We start from the raw sequence: 14253 nt of genomic DNA, 5'->3' as shown, positions 1-14253 counted from the left end.
GAAAAGTAATTCTAAGCGTACTTACCAGTAACTTGTATTTCCTTTTATAGGAATCCATTGTGTGGTTTAAACCAGAAAAGTTTCTAAGTGTCCATTTTTGAAACGCACAAATATTCCTCTAAAATCAGGCGAACTACGAATTCCGATTTTCTCACCTGTTATCAGGAGAGAACCCACTGCTACATCTTTCATCCCAGTACTGACCCTGAAATGTAATTCTAAGCGTACTAACCAGTAACTTGTATTTCATTCCATAGGAATCTATTTTGTGGATTTCACCAGAAAAGTTTCAGTGTCCAATTTTGAAAGGTACAAATATTCCTCTAAAATCAGCCGAACTACGATTTCCGATTTACTTACCTGTTATCAGGAGAGAACCCAGTGCTGCATCTTTTAGACCAGCACTGACTCTGAGATGTAATTCTAAGCGTACTTACCAGTAACTTGTATTTCCTTCCATTGGAATCCTTTGTGTGGTTTTCACCAGATAAGTGTCCAATTTTGAAACGTACAAATATTCCTCTAAAATCAGCCGAACTACGAATTCCGATTTACTCACCTGTTATCAGGAGAGAACCCAGTGCTGCATCTTTCAGCCCAGCACTGACCCTGAAAAGCAATTTTAAGCGTACTTACCAGTAACTTGTATTCCTTTCCATAGGAATCCATTGTGTGGTTTTCACCAGAAAAGTTTCTGTGTCCATTTTTGAAACGCACAAATATTCCTTTAATATCAGCCGAACAACAAATTACGATTTACTCACCTGTTATCAGGAGAGATCCCAGTGCTGCATCTTTTAGACCAGCACTGACTCTGAAAAGTAATTCTAAGCGTACTTACCAGTAACTTGTATTTCCTTCCATAGGAATCCATTTTGTGGATTTCACCAGAAAAGTTTCAGTGTCCAATTTTGAAAGGTACATATATTCCTCTAAAATCAGCCGAACTACAAATTCCGATTTACTCACTTGTTATCAGGAGAGATCGCAGTGCTGCATCTTTTAGACCAGCACTGACTCTGAAAAGTAATTCTAAGCGTACTTACCAGTAACTTGTATTTCCTTCCATAGGAATCCATTGTGTGGATTTCACCAGAAAAGTTTCAGTGTCCATTTTTGAAACGTACAAATATTCCTCTAAATTCAGCCGAACAACGAATTCCGATTAACTCACCTGTTATCAGGAGAGAACCAACTGCTACATCTTTCAGCCCAGTAATGACCCTGAAAAGTAATTCTAAGCGTACTTACCAGTAACTTGTTTTTCCTTCCATAGGAATCCATTGTGTGGTTTTCACCAGAAAAGTTTCTAAGTGTCCAATTTTGAAAGGTACAAATATTCCTCTAAAATCAGCCGAACTACGAATTCCGATTTACTCACCTGTTATCAGGAGAGAACCCAGTGCTGCATCTTTTAGAACAGCACTGACTCTGAGAAGTAGTTCTAAGCGTACTTACCAGTAACTTATATTTCCTTCTATAGGAATCCTTTGTGTGGTTTTCACCAGATAAGTGTCCAATTTTGAAACGTAGAAATATTCCTCTAAAATCAGCCAAACTACTAATTCCGATTTACTCACCTGTGATCAGGAGAACCCAGTGCTGCATCTTTAATCCCAGCACTGACCCTGTAAAGTAATTCTAAGCGTACTTACCAGTAACTTGTATTTGCTTCCATAGGAATCCATTGTGTGGTTTTCACCAGAAAAGTTTCTTAGTGTCCAATTTTGATACGTACAAATATTCTTCGAAAATCAGCCGAACTACGAATTCCAAATTACTCACCTGTTATCAGGGGAGAACCCAGTGCTGCATCTTTTAGCCCAGCACTGACCCTGAAAAGTAATTCTAAGCGTACTTACCAGTAACTTGTATTTCCTTCCATAGGAATCCATTGTGTGGTTTTCACCAGAAAAGTTTCTGTGTCCATTTTTGAAACGTACAATTATTCCTCTAAAATCAGCCGAACTACGAATTCCGATTTACTCACCTGTTATCAGGAGAGAACCCAGTGCTGCATCTTTTAGTCCAGCACTGACCCTGAAAAGTAATTCTAAGCGTACTTTCCAGTAACTTGTATTTCCTTCCATAGGAATCCATTGTGTGGTTTTCACCAGAAAAGTTTCTAAGTGTCCATTTTTGAAACTTACAAATATTCCTCTAAAATCAGCCAAAGTACCAATTCCGATTTACTCACCTATTATCAGGAGAGAACCCAGTGCTGCATCTTTTAGACCAGCACTGACTCTGAGAAGTAATTCTAAGCGTACTTACCAGTAACTTGTATTTCCTTCCATTGGAATCCTTTTGTGTGGTTTTCACCAGATAAGTGTCCAATTTTGAAACGTACAAATATTCCTCTAAAATCAGCCGAACAACGAATTCCAATTTACTCACCTGTTATCAGGAGAGAACCCAGTGCTGCATCTTTTAGCCCAGCACTGACCCTGAAAAGTAATTCTAAGCGTACTTTCCAGTAACTTGTATTTCCTTCCATAGGAATCCATTGTGTGGTTTTCACCAGAAAAGTTTCTAAGTGTCCATTTTTGAAACATACAAATATTCCTCTAAAATCAGCCGAACTACGAATTCCGATTTACTCACCTGTTATCAGGAGAGAACCCAGTGCTGCATCTTTTAGCCCAGCACTGACCCTGAAAAGTAATTCTAAGCGTACTTACCAGTAACTTGTATTTCATTCCATAGGAATCCATTGTGTGGTTTTGAGCAGAAAAGTTTCTAAGTGTCCATTTTTGAAACGTACAAATATTTCTCTAAAATGAGGTGAACTACGAATTCCGATTTACTCTCCTGTTATCAGGAGATAACCCAGTGCTGCATCTTTCAGCCCAGTACTGACCCTGACAAGTAATTCTAAGTGTACTTACCAGTAACTTGTATTTCCTTGCATCAGAATCCATTGTGTGGTTTTCACCAGAAAAGTTTCTTAGTGTCCAATTTTGATACGTACAAATATTCCTCTAAAATCAGCCGAACTACGAATTCCGATTTACTCATCTGTTATCAGGAGAGAACCCAGTGCTGCATCTTTTAGTCCAGCACTGACCCTGAAAAGTAATTCTAAGCGTACTTACCAGTAACTTGTATTTCCTTCCATAGGAATCCATTGTGTGGTTTTCACCAGAAAAGTTTCTAAGTGTCCATTTTTGAAACGTACAAATATTCCTCTAAAATCAGCCGAACTACGAATTCCGATTTACTCACCTGTTATCAGGAGAGAACCCAGTGGTGCATCTTTTAGCCCAGCACTGACCCTGAAAAGTAATTCTAAGCGTACTTACCAGTAACTTATATTTCCTTCCATAGGAATCCTTTCTGTGGTTTTCACCAGATAAGTGTCCACTTTTGAAACGTAGAAATATTCCTCTAAAATCAGCCAAACTACTAATTCCGATTTACTCACCTGTGATCAGGAGAGAACCCAGTGCTGCATCTTTAATCCCAGCACTGACCCTGTAAAGTAATTCTAAGCGTACTTACCAGTAACTTGTATTTGCTTCCATAGGAATCCATTGTGTGGTTTTCACCAGAAAAGTTTCTTAGTGTCCAATTTTGATACGTACAAATATTCTTCTAAAATCAGCCGAACTACGAATTCCAAATTACTCACCTGTTATCAGGGGAGAACCCAGTGCTGCATCTTTTAGCCCAGCACTGACCCTGAAAAGTAATTCTAAGCGTACTTACCAGTAACTTGTATTTCCTTCCATAGGAATCCATTGTGTGGTTTTCACCAGAATAGTTTCTGTGTCCATTTTTGAAACGTACATTTATTCCTCTAAAATCAGCCGAACTACGAATTCCGATTTACTCACCTGTTATCAGGAGAGAACCCAGTGCTGCATCTTTTAGTCCAGCACTGACCCTGAAAAGTAATTCTAAGCCTACTTTCCAGTAACTTGTATTTCCTTCCATAGGAATCCATTGTGTGGTTTTCACCAGAAAAGTTTCTAAGTGGCCATTTTTGAAACTTACAAATATTCCTCTAAAATCAGCCAAAGTACCAATTCCGATTTACTCACCTATTATCAGGAGAGAACCCAGTGCTGCATCTTTTAGACCAGCACTGACTCTGAGAAGTAATTCTAAGCGTACTTACCAGTAACTTGTATTTCCTTCCATTGGAATCCTTTTGTGTGGTTTTCACCAGATAAGTGTCCAATTTTGAAACGTACAAATATTCCTCTAAAATCATCCGAACAACGAATTCCGATTTACTCACCTGTTATCAGGAGAGAACCCAGTGCTGCATCTTTTAGCCCAGCACTGACCCTGAAAAGTAATTCTAAGCGTACTTTCCAGTAACTTGTATTTCCTTCCATAGGAATCCATTGTGTGGTTTTCACCAGAAAAGTTTCTAAGTGTCCATTTTTGAAACACACAAATATTCCTCTAAAATAAGGCGAACTACGAATTCCGATTTTCTCACCTGTTATCAGGAGAGAACCCACTGCTACATCTTTCATCCCAGTACTGACCCTGAAATGTAATTCTAAGCGTACTAACCAGTAACTTGTATTTCATTCCATAGGAATCCATTGTGTGGATTTCACCAGAAAAGTTTCAGTGTCCAATTTTGAAAGGTACAAATATTCCTCTAAAATCAGCCGAACTACGATTTCCGATTTACTCACCTGTTATCAGGAGAGAACCCAGTGCTGCATCTTTTAGACCAGCACTGACTCTGAGAAGTAATTCTAAGCGTACTTAAAAGTAACTTGTATTTCCTTCCATTGGAATCCTTTGTGTGGTTTTCACCAGATAAGTGTCCATTTTTGAAACGTACAAATATTCCTCTAAAATCAGCCGAACTACGAATTCCGATTTACTCACCTGTCATCAGTAGAGAACCCAGTGCTGCATCTTTTAGCCCAGCACTGACCCTGAAAAGTAATTCTAAGCGTACTTACCAGTAACTTGTATTTCGTTCCATAGGAATCCATTGTGTGGTTTTGAGCAGAAAAGTTTCTAAGTGTCCATTTTTGAAACGTACAAATATTCCTCTAAAATGAGCTGGACTACGAATTCCGATTTACTCTCCTGTTATCAGGAGATAACCCACTGCTGCATCTTTCAGGCCAGTACTGACCCTGAAAAGTAATTCTAAGCGTACTTACCAGTAACTTGTATTTCCTTGCATTGGAATCCATTGTGTGGTTTTCACCAGAAAAGTTTCTTAGTGTCCAATTTTGATACATACAAATATTCCTCTAAAATTATCCGAACTAAGAATTCTGATTTACTCACCTGTTATCAGGAGATAACCCAGTGCTGCATCTTTTAGACCAGCACTGACCCTGAAAAGTAATTCTAAGCGTACTTACCAGTAACTTGTATTTCCTTCCATAGGAATCCATTGTGTGGTTTTCACCAGAAAAGTTTCTGTGTCTATTTTTGAAACGCACAAATATTCCTTTAATATCAGCCGACTTACTCACCTGTTATCTGGAGAGAACCCAGTGCTGCATCTTTTAGTCCAGCACTGTCCCTGAAAAGTCTTTTCTCAGCGTACTTCCCGGAAATTTGTATTTCCTTCCATAGGAATCCATTGTGTGGTTTTCACCAGAAAAGTTTCTATGTCCATTTTTGAAACATACAAATATTCCTCTAAAATCAGCCAAAGTACGAATTCTGATTTACTCACCTGTTATCAGGAGAGAACCCAGTGCTGCATCTTTTAGTCCAGCACTGTCCCTGAAAAGTATTTTCTAAGCGTACTTACCAGTAACTTGTATTTCCTTCCATAGGAATCCATTGTGTGGTTTTCACCAGAAATGTTTCTGTGTCCATTTTTGAAACGTACAAATATTCCTCTAAAATCAGCCGAACTACGAATTCCGATTTACTCACCTGTCATCAGTAGAGAACCCAGTGCTGCATCTTTTAGCCCAGCACTGACCCTGAAAAGTAATTCTAAGCGTACTTACCAGTAACTTGCATTTCCTTCCATAGGAATTATTTGTGTGGTTTTCACCAGAAAAATTTCTGTGTCCATTTTTGAAACGTACAAATATTCCTCTAAAATCAGCCGAACTACGAATTCCGATTTACTCACCTGTTATCAGGAGAGAACCCAGTGCTGCATCTTTTAGTCCAGCACTGACCCTAAAAAGTAATTCTAAGCGTACTTACCAGTAACTTGTATTTCCTTCCATAGGAATCCATTGTGTGGTTTTCACCAGAAAAGTTTCTAAGTGTCCATTTTTGAAACTTACAAATATTCCTCTAAACTCAGCCGAAGTACGAATTCTGATTTACTCACCTTTTATCAGGAGAGAACCCAGTGCTGCATCTTTTAGACCAGCAATGACCCTGAAAAGTAAGTCTAAGCGTACTTACCAGTAATTTGTATTTCCTTCCATAGGAATCCATTGTGTGGTTTTCACCAGAAAAGTTTGTAAGTGTCCATTTTTGAAATGTACAAATATTCCTTTAAAATCAGCCGAACTACAAATTCCGATTTACTCACCTGTTAACAGGAGATGACCCAGTGCTGCATCGTTTAGACCAGCACTGACTCTGAAAAGTAATTCTAAGCGTACTTACCAGTAACTTGTATTTCCTTTTATAGGAATCCATTGTGTGGTTTAAACCAGAAAAGTTTCTAAGTGTCCATTTTTGAAACGCACAAATATTCCTCTAAAATCAGGCGAACTACGAATTCCGATTTTCTCACCTGTTATCAGGAGAGAACCCACTGCTACATCTTTCATCCCAGTACTGACCCTGAAATGTAATTCTAAGCGTACTAACCAGTAACTTGTATTTCATTCCATAGGAATCCATTTTGTGGATTTCACCAGAAAAGTTTCAGTGTCCAATTTTGAAAGGTACAAATATTCCTCTAAAATCAGCCGAACTACGATTTCCGATTTACTTACCTGTTATCAGGAGAGAACCCAGTGCTGCATCTTTTAGACCAGCACTGACTCTGAGATGTAATTCTAAGCGTACTTACCAGTAACTTGTATTTCCTTCCATTGGAATCCTTTGTGTGGTTTTCACCAGATAAGTGTCCAATTTTGAAACGTACAAATATTCCTCTAAAATCAGCCGAACTACGAATTCCGATTTACTCACCTGTTATCAGGAGAGAACCCAGTGCTGCATCTTTCAGCCCAGCACTGACCCTGAAAAGCAATGTTAAGCGTACTTACCAGTAACTTGTATTCCTTTCCATAGGAATCCATTGTGTGGTTTTCACCAGAAAAGTTTCTGTGTCCATTTTTGAAACGCACAAATATTCCTTTAATATCAGCCGAACAACAAATTACGATTTACTCACCTGTTATCAGGAAAGATCCCAGTGCTGCATCTTTTAGACCAGCACTGACTCTGAAAAGTAATTCTAAGCGTACTTACCAGTAACTTGTATTTCCTTCCATAGGAATCCATTGTGTGGATTTCACCAGAAAAGTTTCAGTGTCCAATTTTGAAAGGTACATATATTCCTCTAAAATCAGCCGAACTACAAATTCCGATTTACTCACTTGTTATCAGGAGAGATCGCAGTGCTGCATCTTTTAGACCAGCACTGACTCTGAAAAGTAATTCTAAGCGTACTTACCAGTAACTTGTATTTCCTTCCATAGGAATCCATTGTGTGGATTTCACCAGAAAAGTTTCAGTGTCCATTTTTGAAACGTACAAATATTCCTCTAAATTCAGCCGAACAACGAATTCCGATTAACTCACCTGTTATCAGGAGAGAACCAACTGCTACATCTTTCAGCCCAGTAATGACCCTGAAAAGTAATTCTAAGCGTACTTACCAGTAACTTATATTTCCTTCCATAGGAATCCTTTCTGTGGTTTTCACCAGATAAGTGTCCAATTTTGAAACGTAGAAATATTCCTCTAAAATCAGCCAAACTACTAATTCCGATTTACTCACCTGTGATCAGGAGAGAACCCAGTGCTGCATCTTTAATCCCAGCACTGACCCTGTAAAGTAATTCTAAGCGTACTTACCAGTAACTTGTATTTGCTTCCATAGGAATCCATTGTGTGGTTTTCACCAGAAAAGTTTCTTAGTGTCCAATTTTGATACGTACAAATATTCTTCTAAAATCAGCTGAACTACGAATTCCAAATTACTCACCTGTTATCAGGGGAGAACCCAGTGCTGCATCTTTTAGCCCAGCACTGACCCTGAAAAGTAATTCTAAGCGTACTTACCAGTAACTTGTATTTCCTTCCATAGGAATCCATTGTGTGGTTTTCACCAGAATAGTTTCTGTGTCCATTTTTGAAACGTACATTTATTCCTCTAAAATCAGCCGAACTACGAATTCCGATTTACTCACCTGTTATCAGGAGAGAACCCAGTGCTGCATCTTTTAGTCCAGCACTGACCCTGAAAAGTAATTCTAAGCCTACTTTCCAGTAACTTGTATTTCCTTCCATAGGAATCCATTGTGTGGTTTTCACCAGAAAAGTTTCTAAGTGGCCATTTTTGAAACTTACAAATATTCCTCTAAAATCAGCCAAAGTACCAATTCCGATTTACTCACCTATTATCAGGAGAGAACCCAGTGCTGCATCTTTTAGACCAGCACTGACTCTGAGAAGTAATTCTAAGCGTACTTACCAGTAACTTGTATTTCCTTCCATTGGAATCCTTTTGTGTGGTTTTCACCAGATAAGTGTCCAATTTTGAAACGTACAAATATTCCTCTAAAATCATCCGAACAACGAATTCCGATTTACTCACCTGTTATCAGGAGAGAACCCAGTGCTGCATCTTTTAGCCCAGCACTGACCCTGAAAAGTAATTCTAAGCATACTTTCCAGTAACTTGTATTTCCTTCCATAGGAATCCATTGTGTGGTTTTCACCAGAAAAGTTTCTAAGTGTCCATTTTTGAAACACACAAATATTCCTCTAAAATAAGGCGAACTACGAATTCCGATTTTCTCACCTGTTATCAGGAGAGAACCCACTGCTACATCTTTCATCCCAGTACTGACCCTGAAATGTAATTCTAAGCGTACTAACCAGTAACTTGTATTTCATTCCATAGGAATCCATTGTGTGGATTTCACCAGAAAAGTTTCAGTGTCCAATTTTGAAAGGTACAAATATTCCTCTAAAATCAGCCGAACTACGATTTCCGATTTACTCACCTGTTATCAGGAGAGAACCCAGTGCTGCATCTTTTAGACCAGCACTGACTCTGAGAAGTAATTCTAAGCGTACTTAAAAGTAACTTGTATTTCCTTCCATTGGAATCCTTTGTGTGGTTTTCACCAGATAAGTGTCCATTTTTGAAACGTACAAATATTCCTCTAAAATCAGCCGAACTACGAATTCCGATTTACTCACCTGTCATCAGTAGAGAACCCAGTGCTGCATCTTTTAGCCCAGCACTGACCCTGAAAAGTAATTCTAAGCGTACTTACCAGTAACTTGTATTTCGTTCCATAGGAATCCATTGTGTGGTTTTGAGCAGAAAAGTTTCTAAGTGTCCATTTTTGAAACGTACAAATATTCCTCTAAAATGAGCTGGACTACGAATTCCGATTTACTCTCCTGTTATCAGGAGATAACCCACTGCTGCATCTTTCAGGCCAGTACTGACCCTGAAAAGTAATTCTAAGCGTACTTACCAGTAACTTGTATTTCCTTGCATTGGAATCCATTGTGTGGTTTTCACCAGAAAAGTTTCTTAGTGTCCAATTTTGATACATACAAATATTCCTCTAAAATTATCCGAACTAAGAATTCTGATTTACTCACCTGTTATCAGGAGATAACCCAGTGCTGCATCTTTTAGACCAGCACTGACCCTGAAAAGTAATTCTAAGCGTACTTACCAGTAACTTGTATTTCCTTCCATAGGAATCCATTGTGTGGTTTTCACCAGAAAAGTTTCTGTGTCTATTTTTGAAACGCACAAATATTCCTTTAATATCAGCCGACTTACTCACCTGTTATCTGGAGAGAACCCAGTGCTGCATCTTTTAGTCCAGCACTGTCCCTGAAAAGTCTTTTCTCAGCGTACTTCCCGGAAATTTGTATTTCCTTCCATAGGAATCCATTGTGTGGTTTTCACCAGAAAAGTTTCTATGTCCATTTTTGAAACATACAAATATTCCTCTAAAATCAGCCAAAGTACGAATTCTGATTTACTCACCTGTTATCAGGAGAGAACCCAGTGCTGCATCTTTTAGTCCAGCACTGTCCCTGAAAAGTATTTTCTAAGCGTACTTACCAGTAACTTGTATTTCCTTCCATAGGAATCCATTGTGTGGTTTTCACCAGAAATGTTTCTGTGTCCATTTTTGAAACGTACAAATATTCCTCTAAAATCAGCCGAACTACGAATTCCGATTTACTCACCTGTCATCAGTAGAGAACCCAGTGCTGCATCTTTTAGCCCAGCACTGACCCTGAAAAGTAATTCTAAGCGTACTTACCAGTAACTTGCATTTCCTTCCATAGGAATTATTTGTGTGGTTTTCACCAGAAAAATTTCTGTGTCCATTTTTGAAACGTACAAATATTCCTCTAAAATCAGCCGAACTACGAATTCCGATTTACTCACCTGTTATCAGGAGAGAACCCAGTGCTGCATCTTTTAGTCCAGCACTGACCCTAAAAAGTAATTCTAAGCGTACTTACCAGTAACTTGTATTTCCTTCCATAGGAATCCATTGTGTGGTTTTCACCAGAAAAGTTTCTAAGTGTCCATTTTTGAAACTTACAAATATTCCTCTAAACTCAGCCGAAGTACGAATTCTGATTTACTCACCTTTTATCAGGAGAGAACCCAGTGCTGCATCTTTTAGACCAGCAATGACCCTGAAAAGTAAGTCTAAGCGTACTTACCAGTAATTTGTATTTCCTTCCATAGGAATCCATTGTGTGGTTTTCACCAGAAAAGTTTGTAAGTGTCCATTTTTGAAATGTAGAAATATTCCTTTAAAATCAGCCGAACTACAAATTCCGATTTACTCACCTGTTAACAGGAGATGACCCAGTGCTGCATCGTTTAGACCAGCACTGACTCTGAAAAGTAATTCTAAGCGTACTTACCAGTAACTTGTATTTCCTTTTATAGGAATCCATTGTGTGGTTTAAACCAGAAAAGTTTCTAAGTGTCCATTTTTGAAACGCACAAATATTCCTCTAAAATCAGGCGAACTACGAATTCCGATTTTCTCACCTGTTATCAGGAGAGAACCCACTGCTACATCTTTCATCCCAGTACTGACCCTGAAATGTAATTCTAAGCGTACTAACCAGTAACTTGTATTTCATTCCATAGGAATCTATTTTGTGGATTTCACCAGAAAAGTTTCAGTGTCCAATTTTGAAAGGTACAAATATTCCTCTAAAATCAGCCGAACTACGATTTCCGATTTACTTACCTGTTATCAGGAGAGAACCCAGTGCTGCATCTTTTAGACCAGCACTGACTCTGAGATGTAATTCTAAGCGTACTTACCAGTAACTTGTATTTCCTTCCATTGGAATCCTTTGTGTGGTTTTCACCAGATAAGTGTCCAATTTTGAAACGTACAAATATTCCTCTAAAATCAGCCGAACTACGAATTCCGATTTACTCACCTGTTATCAGGAGAGAACCCACTGCTGCATCTTTCAGCCCAGCACTGACCCTGAAAAGCAATTTTAAGCGTACTTACCAGTAACTTGTATTCCTTTCCATAGGAATCCATTGTGTGGTTTTCACCAGAAAAGTTTCTGTGTCCATTTTTGAAACGCACAAATATTCCTTTAATAACAGCCGAACAACAAATTACGATTTACTCACCTGTTATCAGGAGAGATCCCAGTGCTGCATCTTTTAGACCAGCACTGACTCTGAAAAGTAATTCTAAGCGTACTTACCAGTAACTTGTATTTCCTTCCATAGGAATCCATTGTGTGGATTTCACCAGAAAAGTTTCAGTGTCCAATTTTGAAAGGTACATATATTCCTCTAAAATCAGCCGAACTACAAATTCCGATTTACTCACTTGTTATCAGGAGAGATCGCAGTGCTGCATCTTTTAGACCAGCACTGACTCTGAAAAGTAATTCTAAGCGTACTTACCAGTAACTTGTATTTCCTTCCATAGGAATCCATTGTGTGGATTTCACCAGAAAAGTTTCAGTGTCCATTTTTGAAACGTACAAATATTCCTCTAAATTCAGCCGAACAACGAATTCCGATTAACTCACCTGTTATCAGGAGAGAACCAACTGCTACATCTTTCAGCCCAGTAATGACCCTGAAAAGTAATTCTAAGCGTACTTACCAGTAACTTGTTTTTCCTTCCATAGGAATCCATTGTGTGGTTTTCACCAGAAAAGTTTCTAAGTGTCCAATTTTGAAAGGTACAAATATTCCTCTAAAATCAGCCGAACTACGAATTCCGATTTACTCACCTGTTATCAGGAGAGAACCCAGTGCTGCATCTTTTAGAACAGCACTGACTCTGAGAAGTAGTTCTAAGCGTACTTACCAGTAACTTATATTTCCTTCCATAGGAATGCTTTGTGTGGTTTTCACCAGATAAGTGTCCAATTTTGAAACGTACAAATATTCCTCTAAAATCAGCCGAACTACTAATTCTGATTTACTCACCTGTGATCAGGAGAGAACCCACTGCTACATCTTTCACCCCAGTACTGACCCAGAAAAGTAATTCTAAGCGTACTTACCAGTAACTTGTTTTTCCTTCCATAGGAATCCATTGTGTGGTTTTCACCAGAAAAGTTTCTGTGTCCATTTTTGAAACGCACAAATATTCCTTTAATAACAGCCGAACAACAAATTACGATTTACTCACCTGTTATCAGGAGAGATCCCAGTGCTGCATCTTTTAGACCAGCACTGACTCTGAAAAGTAATTCTAAGCGTACTTACCAGTAACTTGTATTTCCTTCCATAGGAATCCATTGTGTGGATTTCACCAGAAAAGTTTCAGTGTCCAATTTTGAAAGGTACATATATTCCTCTAAAATCAGCCGAACTACGAATACCGATTTACTCACCTGTTATCAGGAGAGAACCCAGTGCTGCATCTTTTAGAACAGCACTGACTCTGAGAAGTAGTTCTAAGCGTACTTACCAGTAACTTATATTTCCTTCTATAGGAATCCTTTGTGTGGTTTTCACCAGATAAGTGTCCAATTTTGAAACGTAGAAATATTCCTCTAAAATCAGCCAAACTACTAATTCCGATTTACTCACCTGTGATCAGGAGAACCCAGTGCTGCATCTTTAATCCCAGCACTGACCCTGTAAAGTAATTCTAAGCGTACTTACCAGTAACTTGTATTTGCTTCCATAGGAATCCATTGTGTGGTTTTCACCAGAAAAGTTTCTTAGTGTCCAATTTTGATACGTACAAATATTCTTCGAAAATCAGCCGAACTACGAATTCCAAATTACTCACCTGTTATCAGGGGAGAACCCAGTGCTGCATCTTTTAGCCCAGCACTGACCCTGAAAAGTAATTCTAAGCGTACTTACCAGTAACTTGTATTTCCTTCCATAGGAATCCATTGTGTGGTTTTCACCAGAAAAGTTTCTGTGTCCATTTTTGAAACGTACAATTATTCCTCTAAAATCAGCCGAACTACGAATTCCGATTTACTCACCTGTTATCAGGAGAGAACCCAGTGCTGCATCTTTTAGTCCAGCACTGACCCTGAAAAGTAATTCTAAGCGTACTTTCCAGTAACTTGTATTTCCTTCCATAGGAATCCATTGTGTGGTTTTCACCAGAAAAGTTTCTAAGTGTCCATTTTTGAAACTTACAAATATTCCTCTAAAATCAGCCAAAGTACCAATTTCGATTTACTCACCTATTATCAGGAGAGAACCCAGTGCTGCATCTTTTAGACCAGCACTGACTCTGAGAAGTAATTCTAAGCGTACTTACCAGTAACTTGTATTTCCTTCCATTGGAATCCTTTTGTGTGGTTTTCACCAGATAAGTGTCTAATTTTGAAACGTACAAATATTCCTCTAAAATCAGCCGAACAACGAATTCCGATTTACTCACCTGTTATCAGGAGAGAACCCAGTGCTGCATCTTTTAGCCCAGCACTGACCCTGAAAAGTAATTCTAAGCGTACTTTCCAGTAACTTGTATTTCCTTCCATAGGAATCCATTGTGTGGTTTTCACCAGAAAAGTTTCTAAGTGTCCATTTTTGAAACATACAAATATTCCTCTAAAATCAGCCGAACTACGAATTCCGATTTACTCACCTGTTAT

This window comes from Triturus cristatus, chromosome 1_1 (genome assembly GCF_964204655.1).
Source record: "Triturus cristatus chromosome 1_1, aTriCri1.1, whole genome shotgun sequence".
Lineage (NCBI taxonomy): Eukaryota > Metazoa > Chordata > Amphibia > Caudata > Salamandridae > Triturus > Triturus cristatus.
This window is presented reverse-complemented; position numbering follows the sequence as displayed.